The sequence below is a fragment of the Onychomys torridus genome, chromosome 1 (genome assembly GCF_903995425.1).
Source record: "Onychomys torridus chromosome 1, mOncTor1.1, whole genome shotgun sequence".
NCBI lineage: Eukaryota > Metazoa > Chordata > Mammalia > Rodentia > Cricetidae > Onychomys > Onychomys torridus.
Window position 1 is genome coordinate 57,316,808 of NC_050443.1, and position 14,525 is coordinate 57,331,332.

Below are 14,525 nucleotides of genomic sequence, written 5' to 3' on the forward strand. Positions count from 1 at the left end.
CTCCCACATGCACTCCCATATGTGTACATAAGAACAAAGGAAAATTCACCCACATGAACACAAATTCTCATATGCCACACCATAAATCAAAATAAAACCCATTTCAAATCTACCTTTGACTCTGTAAAATCTTTTTTAATAAGCCTAAGACAAATTATGATCTCTCCTCTGTGTCCCTATCTACACATAAACACACATACATACACACATATGGAATGTTATCTATCTGATACTAAGATATATATGTATATGTAGTGATATCTATATCTATATCTATATCTATATCTATATCTATATCTATCTATATATATATGTATATCTTTTATGATAAGATTTTCACTTACAGTATGATTTAGGTACCTTTTATACACACACTCCATGTACCACTGAGCACTGGACTCTAAAATGCAGTCCTGATACCGTCCTGCATCTCTCCTTGTGCCTGAAATGCTTCCTTACATATTGAAGGATTTAAAACTGTGTTGTTACTCCTCTCAGACTCAGATTCTAACTGAGATATCCAACATCCTAGTGAAGCCCCATATGTTTTCCTTAAAGCCTTCCATTTGCCATCTCAAATCCTGGTTTGGGTTACAGAAAGGGTACTAGGTTTTATATAAAGGGCATCTATCAGGAGCACAGCCTGCCTCTCAGGCTGGTGGTTGTCCTGAGGACTGGTTCTTCAACAGGAAAACCAAAGAATGGGATGATGGCCTTGTTCTTTATGCATGATATAAATGTGGCAGCACATTGACCATAACGAGCAGCAGCATCTCCCTCTCTCCAGTGACTGCATCATCCACCAAGTGCGATAGATACCACACTCAATTTGGTGAGAACTGGCCCATGTATGTGGCGCCAACCTAGTTGCCTAGCCACTGGCAATCCCACTGATGATAAATTAGCTTCCCACAATTCCATCCATTGCCTCCAGTTTCTTCCGAGCTGCCAGAGAAAGGATTCTGAGTCACAAAATACATCCAAAAACAGCCTGATCTCTGAATTATGAGATCGTATTGAGGGCTGTCAGCACATGTAAGGAAACATTACACCCCAAAGGGAGGTGAAATTCTCCTGCCCAGCTTCCATTTGTCAGCTTGGAAAACTTAGCTGTGGAATGAATTTCATATTCCGAGAGGAGCCTAATCCTCCTGCCAAGAGCAGAGGCTTCCAGGAATGCCTGACATAAGTCATCCTTGTTAGGGACTCGGCACAGTGACCCACAGGGTTGATGTGAACATTTGGATCCACATTAGAGTGATGGATTTGCTTTGCCCTGCTGGTGTGTCTCACCCAGGGCCCACCAAAGGCTCCAGCCTTGGAAAGACACACAGCCAGTAGCTGGTACTCAGCATGAGAGCTTTTTGGGCAACAATAATTCATCAGGCCTGGAACCTGCTGTTGTCTGCCTAACAGATGTCCCCTTTTGTTTGCACTACAGTTTGGCTTTTCTGATGCCCAATGGATTCTTGATAACAAAGTATTGGTCAGAAAATGTGTGCATGGCAAAGGGAGATTTCTGAGATGAAATGTATTTCAGTACCTAACTGTACACTGCTGTATATAACTTTAAAAACTATTATATTTACCTACCACACGGAATATGGCATAAAACTTGAATTCCCTATATCACAGGAGAAAGAGAGGGTGAGGAAGGGAGGAGAGAGAGAGAGAGAGAGAGAGAGAGAGAGATTATTTGGAGACACAGAGATTTGGAAATAGACAACTTGAATTTAAAACAGGGCTCTTTGTTGATCAACAATTAACATAAGCCAGTTTCCAAGTGTGGGTATCTTTTGGGCCTACTTGGTCACAAAGCAAAAGTGCTTCTGTCCTTGGAAGAGGGCACAAACTGAGCACATGTGAATCGCAGAAAAACCTACTATGCTAGATCAGAAGAACCTTTTATAGTCTCTAGAGTTCTTGGTGGGTTAAAATGACTTCATGATAGCAGACAAGGATTAAGACTACCCCTGACAAAGTACTGAACTCAAAGCATGCTTCTTTGGAAGAACCTGGTGGAGGTACTGAATGTGACTTTGGTCTCTTGATGTAAGGTAAGAAATGGCAGTTAAGTTCAGTTCTGTCTGAGTCAGGTGTGGAATGAAGAAGTGAAGCCTCATAGTCCTGTGCCTAAATTCCATGGTATGGATACTAAAGCCATGAGCTTTCTTGGATAGACTACCAAGCCCCCTACCGAACTTCCTACATAGGAGGCCTTTATTATGGAGCCTCCCTGTGTACTTCAGGCCCTGCTCCTTGTCACTTCTGACTTGTGGGAAGGTAGGTAAAGGAACCTCTATTTTAAAATAAAAGTCTCTCCTTATAGGAGAAATCTAAGTAAAGGAGGGAGTAGAAATTTGTTCAAGAGAAGTCAAGTCAACAGATGAGGTGAACACAAGTGGGACCTTAACAATAAGTGAATATGGCTGCTACCTACTGCCAGCTAAGACCACCTGTGCATTACCTTGTCTTATCCTTGCAGCCCTCTTTAGTGGTCATTTTATAGGTAAGGATGTTGGGGAACAATGAAGGCAAGATCCTGTCTAATAGTATTCAGGGAGTGAGAAATGGGTTCATACAGAAAGGCAGACTCCTCAAACATACCTAAATCCTATCAAGGCCTGGAAACAGCTCCCTCACTTCAAGAAAGTGTGTTCTTTACAGTGATTTTCAACGTCTAGTCTCAGTATGAGCTATTTGTACCAGGCATCTTTGTGAAACATCTCAAGTTCAAATTCACCAAGTTCAAGGCCTGGCTACTCACTGTCTCCCCTAGGTTAGATCTTTATCTCCATGTTCCTAAACAATTATGACCCTACTAATGGAAACTTCTACCCCCTTCTGTCTGATGCATGGCCCAGGTTCAGAGCAAAACCTTTGCTCTTTGGTAAATGGGTGGATTGGGATGTGTGGTTGAGTCTAAACCCTACTTTCCTGTGAGTATGGCCACTGTGTGTTCTCCTTGGGCCATTTCTGGCATGGACTTCTGCAAATATTTCTTCCCTTCTATTATCTCCTTTGCCTTTATCTCCTTCCTAGCTCTGATATCTGGGCAACCAGGTTGTATTTAGAATAAGAACCTTCTATTTCCATTAGTAACCACCTCTGATCCTGTGCAAAGGAAATCTAGCACTGAGACCCTTCCTGACCCGGCCAGTTAGTAAGTTCCTGGGTTTTCTCTCTGAACACCAGCCCCAGGCACCCTGTGTTTAAATGTACTGTCTTCCTGGAAGTCTCCCATGGTTTTTAAATTTCTATAGTCTTGAAGAAACCTGTACAGCACTGCCATGGACTCTTCTGTCCTCACAGCAGACTAATTTCTTGGGGGGAAAAAGATGATTTGTTCACTACCTCCATTTTGTGTACATAGTACCAGGGTCTGAGATGTGATGGACTTGCTTTATGTATGTATTGCAGGATGGAGATCTAAATTTCCATTTCAAAAGCCTCCTGGGAGTGACCCCCTCCTCCTTGTTGCCTTAGTAACCTGTTAAACATTGATAGGCAAACTATATGAAAGTAGGACACATGTGTGCCCTGCACAGAGCAGTAAAGAAGCATCCAGAAAGGAAAAAAATAAAAATAATAATTAAAAAAAACCCTTCCTAGCCTGTCATTTACAGAAGCAAGCTTGCCTCCTTTCCTCTCGATGGCCTGTAGAGGTCAGAAAAGGGCCTTGTTTTCCCGTCTGACTGTCCTGTCCCCATTAGAATTCGCCTGGGTGTGTATAATTAAGCCAGCCGAGGCTCCGCACATAGGAACGGAAACACATTGACTTTAATAAAACAGAGTGTAAAACAAGTTTAGATTGACTCCAGCCGTGTTTATTCTTGCATACTTGTAATACTGGTTGGTATATTCCCAGTCAAAGAGACCATTGTCCTGCGAACTGAAGCATGTCCCTTCACTGCTACTGCAGTCCTAGCAGGCAAGCCACACTAGCTCCGTGCTCCTGACTCATTGGACTTAAATATTGGCAAGAAAAAAGTTGTGTTTCTTAAGGGGAAAAAAGGGCACAAAGAGAAAAGAATATGGGCATAATGTCTAGCAGTCCCAGTAAGGTTCTTGTCATTTTGTTTGATTTCTTTTTCATGAACACAAGTAAACTTGGAATCCAGACAATATATATGGGGAGAGAGAGAGAGAGAGAGAGATTCAAAATGGTGTAGGAATTGTGGTGAAATTGAGCAAATGAAGGTGGTGTTCTTTGGGGAATTTAGGAAGCCAAGATATCATTACACAGCTTGTTTCCTAGAGTTTGCAAAGAGAATTTCACAGGAAGTCCAGAAAGGCAAGGTTTAGTATAATGTTGACATGTGACTTCCTAGATGAACTTTCATTTCTCTGGATCTCAGTTTCCTCTTTGAAAACTGAGGACCAGGATCAGCTGAAAGCTAAGGTCACTTACATTTCTACCATTCACAAGCACAGCATTGGATGCCCTACAGAGAATGCCACACAGAGGCTGTAGGCTGGCTGGGCCAGTGAAGAGGCAGCAGCAGCGTGAGGCGGCTCACACTGGTGCTCTGTCTGGAGAGGATGGATACTGGAGCTGGACAATGATCCTTTCAGAGCAGAGAGTGATGCCCTTGACACCCTGCCAATGCCCAGCAGAATAAGAGCTTCCGAAACCAGGGCTAAAAATAAATAATGAAACAAAGTGACAACATAAACAGGAAGACAGGAAGAATAGAGCAGGGGATTGAGTCAGCAAACTTGTGAAGAGGATAGAGAAGAGTCAAATTCATTTTCATCTGCATGTATTGGCCTGTTAGGTGGCTGGGCTCTTAGAATTCAAAATACCATTGATGATGTGTTTGATGCCACGCTGGGGGAGGGGGCAGAGGGCAGAGCAGAGGCATGGCTGCTCTCTCTAGTCCATTTCCTTTCTGTGGCATAGTTGGCCCCTTCCTTCTCGTTGTCTCTTTGTTGTTTGTTCAAAGAGAGAGTTCTTATACAGTCCTTCTCCTGTCCCTGGCCCCCTCCTGGGTCCAGGCCAGCTGCCCTCGTGGACCTTGTCTCTCAGCATTTGGGGCCCAGCTTCCTCTTTGCTTTTCTGCAGCACACATGGGATTTCAATGGAAACGAGTTTCAGATCTGATTGTTTGGGGCAGGATGTGTGCAAGAGGGTTAGGGAAAGAGAGTATTAATGTTTCAGCCACTCTGCACTTTCATGTGGCATGCAAAGAGACAGCAGACACTTAGCTGCAAGGGAAAATGGACCGATTCTCTCTACAAGCCCTCAACTACTAAGAAGTTCTTCCAGTCTCAGTTTCCAGAGGTACAGATTCATATGTGATGGAGACTCACAAAGTTGCATAAATTCAGGTATATGCAAATGTGAGCATGATTGGGCATAAGAATGAAATGCTGTCCTGCTATGCATCAGATAATCAGAACATTACATGTTTGGCACTGTGGGTTGCGTACTAGCAGAAAAGGAAAGGAGAGAGGGAAGGGAGGAGCCTCTCAAGGATGGCTGAGGGGATCAAGAAACTGAGAAATCCTGAGCTGTCAAAGTATCTATCGTGTCTAATATTTAATTCTAAAGTTCTTATTTGGGGAGGTCTCTCTTCACCATATCCATGCCTTGAATTTGTCAGTCAACACCGCCTAGCTCCAATCTAGAGCTGAGATCTAAAGATGTCTGTAAGAGATGAAATACGAAATTGCTCATTTAGGATGAGAGTAGGAGAGACCTCCAAGGAAACCCAAGTAGATGCGGGAAGTCTGAAGACTTTGCTTCTAAGATGTTAGAGTTCAATTTTTTAACACTTTTAGAAATATGATAATAACAATAAAACATTGCAAGAAATTATTTCCATAGGCCCATCCATGGACGAAGTCTTATCACTCTTAGAACCCAGGGAGGGAGGTTACTGTTGCTATCCCAACAACAGATGATGCAATAATGGCAATACTCAACAGTGCAGGTTAAATGGCTACTAGAAAGACCAGGTTGGGATCTGTAGAGAGTGTGCTTATGATTTTCCACACAGACCAATAATATTGTAAAGAATGGTCTTTGGGGGCCAAGTTGGCCTATTTCTCTGTTATTTTTTCCCCTCAGAGGCAAATTTACTTTCATGCTTTCTTATTTAGATACACTTGGAAATGGATCTCCTGTTTAAACTTTGTCAATATCTATCATTTCCCATTGCACCTATCAATCTTGACTTTTCTTGCCCTAACATTCTGTATTTCTAGAGGAGAAAGCCCAGTGACCTTTTGATGAAATTCTCCAATGAACTGATGGAGGTAGAAAGTGATGTGGGTTGGGAATGTGAGAAACACATTGCATGTTTTCCCTAAACAAATGTTCAGAGCATCATTTTAAAAGATGAACACTTATTTCAAAGAGAGGTTAAGTAAATATCATGGAAGGATACAGTCCTAACTTCATTTGGGTTGGGATAAGCAACACGTGCCTTTGGGTACCTGCTGTGGATCAGTAAATGATTTCCCTAGGTTTCTACTGATAATGCCTGTGGGTGCTCTGAATCACATCATCTGCTCATTTTGTGATGAGACTGTCTTTGGAGTTCTATTTCTAGCAGCTCTGGCAGAGGGCTGGGGGCCAGCACATTTCCCCCTGTGTTCAGATCTGTTTTGCAACATAATTTCAAATGATTTTCAATTTATTTTACAAGGACAAAACTTCACATGTCAAACTCTTAAACAATGTCTGAATCTCAGCTTTACTTATTTGTATCAGTGCTTATGTGGGCCAGCTTCTTCAGCAAGTCCACCCCACTTAGCAAAGAGCAATTTGAGAAGTAAGACTTGAAGGGTCCAGAAATATAGGAATAAGATAGGAATATAGGAATAAAAAATTATAAACTTAAGAATCTGAAACTGACAGCCATCATCTCTGAAGGTTAACTTCTAACAAGGACTCTGCTTTATAGCCAGCTCCTCTGTCAACAGCCAGGAGTGAACTTTTAACCCCCCTGTGCCTTTTAGCCAACAACTGCCTGGACCAAAGTCAACTTTTAATAGTTGTTTCTACATTACTTCTAGCATGCATCCCATGCCCAATGTGTACTTTAGTTATAAAAAGTGGCTTGAAACCCACCCACTTCAACACAGCCTCAGAATCCAGAACCCTGGCTGTGGTCCAGCTAGCTGATGGGATTTTGTGCCCCTCAGTGATTTTCTTTTTTCTTCTGGAATAAAGTCTGCTTCTGGTTTAATAGACTTTGGTGGTCTGTCCCCCATTATTTAGTGACCCCAGACCAAACAGACTCACGTCAACTTTCTCCCTCATCTGTTGTAACAGGTTTCCCTGGAGCTTGAGATACACCAGTTTCTTTCTTTTTTCTCCGAATATTCCTGTTGGATTGTTGATTGCTTTTGTTGGTGGTGTCTCTTCTGAAGTGACTATAAGACTACTGAACCAGAAGCGAGAAGGCTCAAAAATCAGGTTGAAGCCAACACTTAAATCTTTACAAGTAATTCATAATTATCTGCCTACTTTAGGCTTCCCTGCTTCCTCTCTCCTGACTGTCTGTCTGTCTGTGTGTCTCTGTCTCATGGTTGTGCACTAAAATGTGAGCCCTCAGCCTTCCCTTCACTCTATTATCATGGATTCTAACCTTCTGAAATAGTATGAAAAATTAAACACAAGTTGCCTTGGTCACGGGATTTTAGCACAGCAATAAAATGACACCATGACACAAAGGAAAGGAATTATATAAAAAGCAAAGCTCATTTAAGTTTATTTTTATAATTTTTCTTACCATTAATAGTATTGGAAGATATTAGGTAATGCTTTCTGCTAGTCGAAAACAATCTAAGTATTGTGCTATATGTCCATTATCTCTCTGGATCTTGACATCCCTGTGAGGTAAATGGCATTATTGTCCTCACTGTCCAGAACATTATATCTGAGGAAACTGAGGCATGGAGTATTGAAGCAATATACACAGCACGTCCATTTTAAATTAGTTATGACTCCATGGATCTATCTAAACTTGTATTTACCATCCATCTATGCTGGGAGGTGAGCATGACCAAGAGTTGTGGAGGATCAGGAGAAGATGCAGATAGAAGTGTGGAACTTACATAATTCAGATTCCTTGTAGCTGTGGTTTAATCTGAAGCCATTTATGATGTGTTCACATCTCCGCCTGGTTCAAAGTTTTAACTAGTTATCTAAGATGCACACATTCTCTCATAAATAACTTTCCTACTTAGCTTTTCAGACAGGGTCTCTCCCTGAACCAAGTGCTCACTGACCCACTAGATTGACTGGCGAGGGACCCCCAAATCCTCCTGTCTCTGTTTCTCAGTGCTGAGATTACAGAAGGTGTGGATCACTGTACCCAGCTTCTGATGGGAATGCTGTGGATATGAACTCAAAACCTCATGCTTACGCAGTAAGTACTGTATTGCATGTGGCCCCAGGCCAAGAATGCACATTCTCTTAGGCATCCTTGAGAAGAAAGAATGATGCTAAAGTTTGATGTATAATGCAAGGTCTTTAAAAATAGTTACTTTATTTTTAATTTATGTATGTGTATGCCATATATACAGATTTTTTTTTTCAAAAGCCAGAACAAGATGCCTATCTCTTGAAGTGGGAGTTGCAGGCTATTGTAAGCACCTGATGTGGGTGCTGGGAACTCCTTTGGAAGAACACCAAGTTTAAACTTGCTGACTCATCTCTCCAGCCCATAAAGTTGTAGACAAGTTTTCATATTTACATGAAAAACTGACAGTAAATGGTTAGATCTTCTATATGGACTTACTTAAAAACATCTTACGCTCAGTTACAGAGGAAACTGGGTTAATTTTACTATCTTCTAACATATTTGCTGGATCACATTATATTAACTCAGGAAATGGCAGATATAAACTCAAAGACATACATATTTAGAATTAGAAATTAGGAGTAAAATGGGCTAATAAATATGAGACTGTATTTATTCCAACAGCCATGTTTGGTGGGGCCTACTCTTTCAAAACTATAAAAATGTCACATTAAAAATCATGGCAGAAAACAGAGCGATGTAACCAAAACGTAACGAAAAAGCAACATCCAGAAATCTGAAAGTCAAGTAAACAGAAGGCATAGACCTGTCATTGCTGAGTAATTGTGGTTATAAATTTAAGTGCCATAAATTTATCACTAAGTGTCACAGGATATCAAGCATGATCAAGAAAAGGAATGGGGAACTATTTTTCATTCATTATCTAAAATTAAATAAAAAGATTTCATAATGAAACAATCTAGGTAGAAGAGAGGAAACCAGAGGAAGACCTCTAGGGACCAATGAGAAAGATTAAAAATGCAAACAGTGAAGTTCAGACTAAACAACAGAAACACAAGCAAGTTCTGGAGGAAGTAAATAGGAGAAATATGAACCATTTGATGATGAGAGCTGCAATAGACAGCCTTGGTGACCAAGAGGAGCCTTTTCATTTGCACTGGGATAGTACATGACAAGAAAGACACACCAAATGCAGAGGATTGTCACCAGAGCACTTCACAAGGAGCCACATGTACAGGCCAGAGGATGGAGGATGGTTGCAGGGGAGCACACCAGGAAGGTGACACTATCCTAACTCGTGTCCCTCATCCATTTTTTCCCCTTACACTAGATAACTTTTAAAGCATAATAAATAAGTACGAAAGGGTAACTAGATCTGTTGAATTATGTGGGCTTAGGACAGGTTAAAGTGAATTGGCAGGACAGTCTCCTTCAGTTGTCTGCATGATGCATTAACTTGACATTCAAAGATCTCTATACTGTAGCCCGCCCTGATTGCCTTGCTGTGCTTATCTGCAAATGTGCAGGGCCCAGGTGCAAGACTGCCATCCAAATGGGCCTCTCTTCCATTTCCCTGTCTCTCAAGCAGGGTCTCACCTCCTCACCCTTTTTGGCTGTTTCTCTTTCTCCTCAATAACCAGTTCAAATCTTAAATTGCCCTCTAATCTGAATGTAATTTGTAAATCCTCTCTATTCTTCCATCTGTGACCTCTTACAGCATTTATTATGCAATTAGCTATGTCCTTTCATGCTCCATTAATTGACCATTTATCTCTTTCACTGTGGTCTGATATTTCACATGTGTCTGTCATACATTGGCAAGCACACTGTTTACCACTGCAGAGAAGACCATGGCATTTTATAATATTGATCATCACTGTGAATTTCTTAATTTTACTTTGCTTACTGAATTATTACCTTACCAAATGCTCACTATAAAATTTCATGTTAAATATTATTTTCCACATTTTACTAATGAGGTAAAGAGAATTTAGAAATGTTAAAAACTAACCCTAAGTTACACAGTTGCTAAGTGACACAATAAATATTTGAAGACACGTGAATCAGGTAAAAATATGTTCCACTTTTCCTATTATTACACCTTTCTGTATCATCTTTGTAGAAGGTAAACCAAAATAAAAGACATCACCTATACAAATACAACGGAGAGTCTCCATAATGGTATCAATTACTTTAATTTCATGTGCATATACATTTTATGGCAGTATTTCTAAAGCAAATTAAATGTATAAGTGGATTGTCTAGTCACACTTGCTGATGTAACCATCTGCTAAAACACACATGCACAAACACACACACACACACACACACACACACACACACACACACACACGGGTGCACACACAGAAATACAAACACACACACACAAACACAAACATTTTTGCCATGACCGATTAGCTGGCAAGTCCTGCTCGTGATTCTGCTTGAAAAGACACAGCTGTGCCAAAAGCACAATGAATGATCTTCATTGCCAAGGACATGGGGAACCTTTAGTCCCATTCAAGGAGAAAAGTGTGTAATTGTAGCAGGATGCTTCAAAGCTCAATTTTATTGCAAGCATGCCCAGAGCTTATTGATTAAGTAATGGTAAGAATATTTTTTGAAGTAGGGCCCTGTTAGTAGAAATATTAGCTCTGAAGGGACTCTTCTGTTGAAAAGCTCTGTGTCCATTTTTGTATTAATCATGATCCTGGGATGTATAATGAATGGGAAGGGTGCTCAGCAGGCCCATTGTTTGTTCAGGTTCCCAGCTCATTCTCTATTCAGGAGAGAGAAGCATGACAGCATTGAAACGTATTAAAGAGTGAGAAGCCTGGCAAGAGGAGTGAAAACTGAGGAGGGGAGAGCAGTTTCCAACTGTTCATGGGTTACCTGGATAACTACACTCCTTACTATGCTAGGCATTGTGATCTGGTAATCTTTGTACCTGGAGAGAATCACAAAATTTCCCTATGTCATGACTCCTCACCCCTCAGAACTTCTCAGTTATGAAAATCACTTGAGCGACTTGTAGAGGCAAGGATGAGCCCCCACTCTTGGAGAGTAATTCACAGCCAGTGACAAAGTCTAATGAGATCCATTTCTATCAAGTTCCCAAGTAATATTGATGATACTGGTCCAGGGTCTACCCTTTGAGAACTATTGCTCCATCAGGCATGGTGTATGTGGTCATATAACACAGGACGATCCGATTCCTTCAAGAAAATGCATTGTAACCCCACTTCATAGAGAGCTCTTCCTAGCACCAATTCTAAGTACTTCTTTCTGATTCTATTTTCCTGCTCTCCCTTCTACCAAAGAGAATGTAAAGAACTCTGTATTACACAACACTTGTGATCTATTATACTTGGCACTTTTGTAGGCTAAGGAACTCTCTCCCCCTCACAGTGGTACCTCTTAGATTTTTCTTAACAAGGAAGTTGGAAATCACTGGCCCAGAGTAAACAACTCTTGACATATAGGGAGAGAAAAAGCTAATCTCTACATCATCTCCATTGCTCTCCTTTTTTATTTCTCTGTTTCCTGTCCTGCTGTTTTCCTTTCATGACACTGTACTGTCCTGTTGCGCTATCTCCTTTTCCTCTCTTTGAACTTACAACACTCTCTATACTCTTTCCTTTCCTATAGAAATGAAAATGTGCTATGAATGAGTGTGGTCTTCATTGATAACTTTGTTTTCCATGACTATATTTCCCCTTATGTTACCTTTGGTGTACAAATCCTTTCTAAACAACATGGTTGTTTTTGACTCTTACTCTAGAAACTTATTCAAACTTTGAGTGATTCAGGATAAGCAAGAAACCTCACTGGTATAACGTCTTCTGAATAAAGTAGCATAACTCCCATGCACGTGTATTCCTTCTCAGAGTCATAAAATGGTCATGTCACTATGATTTTGCTCAGTGATAGCATGAACCTGAACCTTGTAGATCTGATTTCTGACACAAATGGAGCCAGTCTCCCGGCAGACATACCTTAAGATTCATGAGGTGGTTACTTGTAGGACCACTAACAGGACTACAGCATTCTAGGTGGTGAACTTCCTCACCAATTTGATTTTCTTTGTTGATGAGAATTGGAAAACATGAAGAACTGCTGTATAAGAACACTACAAGCAAAAGAAGTAAAGGCGGAGGTTTGGCATCTCATTAAAGCAGGGGTATCATGGTCCGGATGCAACAAGGCACCTATCCTTATTTGTTGTTTTCAGGAAGTGTGTGTGTGTGTGTGTGTGTGTGTGTGTGTGTGTGTGTGTTATATTGACTGATTAACAAGGGGGGGGGAGGGAGAGGCATACCTCAATGGAAAATGATTTATAAATAAGAGGGAAAGTTATTTTAAACATGAACCAGAAATAAGGCTGTGATAAGTATAGAATCCATCATACCACACGGTATTAATAAACATTGCAAAAAAATTCCCATATGCTAGTGTACTAGACATGTCACCAAGGTGTCTTTTTGGCCTATCACAGGCCTCTGGAGCAATGGTTTCACCAAGCCACTGGTGGAAGGTCAAACATAGGTCATAATTTTATAATTTTATGACAATATGACCTTGCACTGTTATTTACAATTTTAGACTAGAGGAGAGTAACTGCTTCAAGGGTGGTAAATTATAGTTGTGTGTATGTGTATATGTGTGTGTGTGTGTGTGTGTGACAGAGAGAGAGAGAGAGAGAGAGAGAGAGAGAGAGAGAGAGAGAGATGAGGGAGGGAGCAGAGGGAGAGAGGGAGGAAGAAAGACAGGCAGGCAGATCCCTCCTATTCATTAGTTCAGTATCTACAGACTTCCCAGATTGGAAATATTAAAAACAATGTACAGACGTTTTTGCCATTATTTTCTAATTATAGTGTAGCAACTACTTAAGAAGTGTTTGTACGGCATTGAGATAAAATAAGAAGAGATGATTTGAAGAACACAGGGCAGTATATGCAGATTCCTAGAAAATATAAGGGACTTGAACATCTATGGACTTTGATATATGAGAGATATTTCTAGGACCAATCTCTTGTAAGTATTAAATGATGTCTGTCTGTCTGTCTGCTTATTCATCCATTCAAACACTTATTTGTATGTGCATTTATTTACAGGTTATGCATTTAACTATGTATTTTGCACTATAAAATTATAGATCAATCAATCAATACCTATAGAACAAGAAGAAACTGTTCCAATGGGATCCCTGTGGGAGGCATTTAAACTAGGAATATCAAGACAATGATTTATTTAGATCAGGGAAGCATTTCTGAGAAACCAGAAAGCAAGTGAGCCCAGGAAGGATGTTATGCAAATAGAAATTATTAAACAAGCTGGGCCTCTGTGTTAGCAGAATCTATGTTGAAGTGACAAGGGCATCAGAGCCTGAGGAAAAGATGAGCCATAGAGAAGCAGAGGCAGAGAGGCCACAACGGAGAACACAGCCTTACACAGGAAGGCTGGAGAGAGCCTGTCTCTTGACAAACCTTATTTGCAAGAGTTTCTGGCCCTGTCTGACAAGCTCCTTTTCCTTTTGACTTAGAGACCCCAAACTTCTTACTTAGGATTGTTGATCTAAGAGTGGCATGGTTATTGGGGGCGTGTCTTAGTTGAGGTTTCTTTTGCTGTGAAGAGACACCATGATCACAGCAACACTTTTTTTTAATTTAATATTTTATTTACTATGTATTATGTATACAGTGTTGTGTGTGTATGCTTACACACCAGAAGAGGGCACCAGATTTCATTACAGATGGTTGTGAGCCGTCATGTGGTTGCTGGGAATTGAACTCGGGACCTCTGGAAGAATAGCCAGCACTCTTAACCTCTGAGCCATCTCTCCAGCCCCAGGCAGCTACTATTACAAGGAAAAACATTTAATTGAGATGGCTGACATTTTCAGAAATTTAATTCATTATCATCATGGGAGGAAGTATGGCGGCCTGCATGCAGGCAGGCATGGTGTTGAAGAAGTCGCTGAGAGTTCTACATCTTGCAGGCAATAGAAATTAAACTGAGACACTGTGTAGTAGCTTGAGCAAATATGAAATGGCAAAGCCCACCCCACAGTGACACACTTCCTCTAACAGGACCACACCTCCTAATAGTACCACTCCCTCTGAGGGCATTTTCTTTCAAATCACCACAGGGCTGGGGGTTGCTCACTTTACCTCTCTTATTTGTTGAGTGCTACCCTTTACAAAAGTGAAAGTGTGTGCATCTTAACACTGAGCATGCTCTCTTCCTGCT